We start from the raw sequence: 4,079 nt of genomic DNA on the forward strand, positions 1-4,079 counted from the left end.
GCCTCCTCAGAAATAAAAGAAACAAGGATATATCATGAAGCAAGCTCATCCAAGAACCATTCCTGAAAACTGGTCACAGCTGAGCCGATGATGAATGCACTTCCATGACTTGGTAGACTTTGCAGACCCCCAACTTTAAGAAGAAGCAGCATTCTCCTTTACAACAGCATCTTCAGCAAGTCTTTCCATGCTCTAGGATGCTGAAGCAGTCCGCAGCTTGCTGCGTTCCCTTCCGAGGACCGTCTGCAGCTGTTACAACGCAAAGAAAAAATGTATCTCCAGATTTTCACATTCATTGATAGTTCAGACTCCTCCCCGTGCTCCAGCTCAGTAAATCACCCACTTATAAAGCGTCGAGAAGCAGGTGCCTACAATGACAGCACACCGCACAGAAGGGAAAAGAAAAGGTGTTCTGGCGCCCCCTGCAGTTTCGTATCTTCCATACGCTGACATCAACCTTTCCATTTTCTGAGCAACTTCAGGTGGAAGCGATACATAAAATGTGTGCGCTGCTAGATGGGAGATGCATCAAAATGATGAACTCTCTGCACGAGGCTGAAGGATTTTCTGGATTGGTAGAAATTCTCAAAACAGGAAAACAGGACTGAAAAAACTAAAAAGTTTGTGTCTACTCCATAGGGACTGAGGAAAATGAACTCATCTGTATATAATGTAATCTGTTCTTGTTACAATAGGGATGCATGGATACACATGGATAGATAGACAGTCAGACAGACAGATTGGATAGATAGATAGATAGATAGATAGATAGATAGATAGATAGATAGATAGATAGATAGATAGATAGATAGATAGATAGAGATGGGATGCACTGATACAATTTTTTCCAGACCGAGTATGGGTAACAAAACTTTTCCCCAAGTACACACCAATACCAATTACCGATATTTTTTTGTTTTGTGTCATGTGACAGTTTTTCTAAAACAATACAGACTATTGATTTAGGATAGTGGTGGGGTGCCAGAGTCACAGTTGCGACCGCTGCGACCCTGGTCACTGACTGCAGGCTATAGAGGACTACAAATCTCAGCAATACATTACAAGCAATGCAGAATACCATCAGCTATAGAGGACTACAAATCTCAGCAATACATTTTACAGCAATGCAGAATACAATCAGCTATAGAGGACTAAAAGTCCCAGCAATACTTTATACCGCAATGCAGAATATCGGTGCCAATACAGAGTATTTGGGTGAGTACTCGTACTCGCCTAAATGCTCAGATGCCTAGTCCGATACCCGAGCTTCCAGTATCAGGAAGCAGGGCAGCGAGTCATTACATGGTGCCCAGCTTCCTGATTGGCCAGGAAGCCGGCCCCATGCTTTCTGGTCACTTAGTGACGAGGGAGCATGGAACCGGCCAATCAGGAAGCAAGGCACCGTGTAATGACTCACCGCCTGGCTTCCTTAATGAGACTTCAAGTATCGGTATTCAGTATGGGTGAGTACCGGGAAAAAATATCGATACTCATACTCAATACCGGGAAAACCGGTATTGGTGCATCCCTACATTATACAGCAATGCAGAATACCATCAGCTACAGAGGACTACAAATCTCAGCAATACCATTATACAGCAATGCAGAACACCATCAGTTATAGGAGGACTACAAATCCCAGCAATACATTATACAGCAATGCAGAACACCATCAGCTATAGAGGACTACAAATCCCAGCAATACATTATACAGCAATGCAGAACACCATCAGCTATAGAGGACTACAAATCCCAGCAATACATTATACAGCAATGCAGAACACCATCAGCTATAGAGGACTACAAATCCCAGCAATACATTATACAGCAATGCAGAACACCATCAGCTATAGAGGACTACAAATCCCAGCAATACATTATACAGCAATGCAGAATATGAAGCTACATACTCTCTGTTGCTCACCAGGGCTGTGCGGCATCTCAGAAGGCTGTGCGGGGTCTGACCAGGGCTGCGGGGTCTGACCAGGGATGCGTGTGGTTCTTACCAGGGCTGCGTGCGGGTCTCACCAGGGCTGAGTGCAGGTCTCACCAGGGCTGAGTGCGGGTCTCACCAGGGCTGCGTGCGGGTCTCACCAGGGCTTTGTGCGGGGTCTCACCAGGGCTGCGTGCGGGTCTCATCATCCCTGTGGGGGTCTCACCTTTGCTGTGCAGGTCTCACCATGGCTGTGCAGTCCCACCAGGACGGCGCATAGATAGATAGATAGATAGATAGATAGATAGATTGTTTTTGATCTCAGCAGCTGAGTCGCACTTTGCATGTCTGAGGTGCAGCTGGGGAGGAGGACCCGGCAGGTGAAGGGGGCTCTTGATGACAATATGGTGCAGCAAAATGAAAAATATGAACTATGCTTTGAAAACCGATTTTCAGGCAAACTAAAAGCAGACAGTGAAGTGTGTTTATAATAGCGATGCCATTGCAGGAAGCTCCCAGGCAGAAGCTCTCTCCTGTTATTAGATGTCGGCCCCCCCTATTAGATGCTGAGTCACCCCCCCGACCCCAATGTCTGCGGAACAGAAGCTCCGTTATTATGAGTCTTCGCCTTCTCCGCTTACATGACGGGTATAGATGATCAGAGCCTGCCGTTTCCATAGAAAACAGAAATCTTTAATGAACGTGATCCAGAGATGAAAATGACTTTGCTGCAGCGCGGAATACACAGATGAATATATATATTTCCCCTGACACTGGACGTGCACACTAATGTACATCCTGAGCCTGTATGGCTCCATACACCCAGAGAACCAGCTTCACTCCGACTACAAACAGGGATCATCAACTCTCTATTGAAGCTCACTGTGAGCGCTCAATCCAACCTAAAAGTGTGCATAAGTACCCCCCCCAAGTTATCTTATAGACACTGTCACTGCAAGCCTGATTTCAGACTGAAGGGAAGGACAGAGGTCAGACAGAAGACTGAAGGGAAGGACGGAGGTCAGATATAAGACTGAAGGGAAGGACAAAGGTCAGATAGAAGACTAAAGGGAAGGACGGAGGTCAGATAGAAGACTGAAGGGGAGGACAGAGGTCAGATAGAAGACTGAAGGTGAGGCTGGAGGTCAGATATACGATTAAAGGGAAGGTTGAAGGTCAGATATTAGACTGAAGGGGAAGCCGGAGTTCAGCCATCTTGTTAGGAGATGCTTTTGGCTCTTTCACCTTCATTATAACATAGTTGGCTGTCTTCCCTCAGCCGTTACCCCCCAGGAAACCTCCTCAGACCTTCCCTCCGCTCTGAGGCTAATCAGCGATCTCTTATTACAGAAATACAGATAGAAGAGAGAAGCGTCGGCTGCGTTTCCTCATCTCCGCATTGCAGGCGCCTCCCCTGACTCATTATCCTCCTCTCATGGCACTTCAGTGATCCTGGATGAAGGCTGTTAGGAGTCAGGAGAGCGCCACTCATCGACACGTTCGAGGCCGCGTTACATAACACATTCGCTGCGCACATTTAAAGGGAGGCCGTGTGCTTGTTTTCAGCGAATCCTCTTTGAGATTTATTTTTATCATCGAAACATTTTTATTTACAATAAAACACATTTTTGTTTTATTTTTGTATCTATTTTATTATAACAACGTTCTTACAAAGTTTTTGCTCCACGTGTTGTTGTTTTTTTACACGCTTGTTGCTCCACATTTTCCTACTGATTTTAAATGTACTAGCACTCCCCCTAGTGGCCAGCTGAAGGTCAGCACGGTCCCACCAACTCCTTTGCTGAACAGCTGCTGAGATGGAATTATTGCCAGGGTAGAGCACCGGAACAATAGACTTCGCTGAAGTATGGACTGGCTGCGCAGAAAAACTTCCAGAAAGCCCTTCTGTCATGGTCATTCTGGTCCTATGGCTTCAATACAGAGTTACATAGTATTTGAGGTTGAATACAGACACAGGTCCATCGAGTTCAGCGGAATTACTGAATGAATACCCAGGTATGGATTTTTCATGTAACCGATCTGGACACTTGTTCCTGCTCTATTACCATAGCCAGGGACGGCCGGGCAGATAGCATTTTCAGCAGCAGGTCATCAATAGCAGCCCCCCCTCCTCAGCTCTCCAAAG

Source organism: Nanorana parkeri, unplaced genomic scaffold (genome assembly GCF_000935625.1).
Source record: "Nanorana parkeri isolate BGI_ZX_2015 unplaced genomic scaffold, ASM93562v1 scaffold1089, whole genome shotgun sequence".
Taxonomy (NCBI): Eukaryota; Metazoa; Chordata; class Amphibia; order Anura; family Dicroglossidae; genus Nanorana; species Nanorana parkeri.